This window comes from Elephantulus edwardii, unplaced genomic scaffold, assembly GCF_000299155.1.
Source record: "Elephantulus edwardii isolate Elephantulus edwardi_28Jun2011 unplaced genomic scaffold, EleEdw1.0 scaffold00024, whole genome shotgun sequence".
Classification (NCBI taxonomy): domain Eukaryota; kingdom Metazoa; phylum Chordata; class Mammalia; order Macroscelidea; family Macroscelididae; genus Elephantulus; species Elephantulus edwardii.
In genome coordinates this window covers 19825945-19826857 of record NW_006399774.1, presented here as the reverse complement: position 1 = coordinate 19826857, position 913 = coordinate 19825945, and positions in this window count along the sequence as shown.

The following is a 913-nucleotide window of genomic DNA, read 5'->3' as shown; positions in this document are numbered from 1 at the left end:
CTTCATAGGAATCAGACTGACTACTTTTGTAGAAGAAATCATTGGAGAAGCTCAATATCAGCAGTCAAAACTAGGCTGGGGCGCTCTGTGGGTCAGACTATCAATTATTATTATTCAAACGCAAGTTCAAACTGATGTTGAAGAAAATTAAAATCAGTCCATAGGAACCAAGAGATAATCTTGAATCAATTCCTTCTGAATTTCAAGATCATTTTAGGAATAGATTTAAGACATTGAACACCAAACAACAGAGGCATTCTGGGATAATATCTCAACGATATCACCTGTTAAAAAAGCAAAAGGTCATTATAAAACTAGAGGGGAAAGAAAAAAATCTAAATGAATGTTAGAAGAGACTCTAACAATTGCACTGGATTATCAAGAAGCAAGAAAAGAATATCAAGAAGAAAAATAAAGAAAAGAAAACATACCAAAGTAAAAGAATTGGATGGGAGATTTCAAAGGGCAGCTTGTGAGGACAAAGCAAATTATTATAAAAGAATGTGCAGAGAGCCGAAATTGTAGAAGATAAGGGGAAGAACTTGATCTTCATTTCTCAGGCCGAGAGAACTGAAAACCAAAGTTAAGCCTCAAGTTGCAATATTGAAAGTTGCTATAGGTAATCTATTGAATGATCCAGGAAGCTTCAATAGAAGATGGAGAAAATACACAGAGTCACTGCACCAGAAATGTGACTGACATTAAAAAATCTGAGGAAGTACCATATGAACAGGAGCCAAGGTAATGAAGGTGGAAGTGGAAGATGCTTTGAAGGCATTAGCAAAATATAAAGCCCCAGGAATCAATGGGATACCAATTATTTTAATTAACAGATGCAGCCGTGGATGTGCTCACCAGTTTATGCCAGGAAATTTGGATGAAAGGTGTGTGGTCAATGGATTGGAAGAGGTCC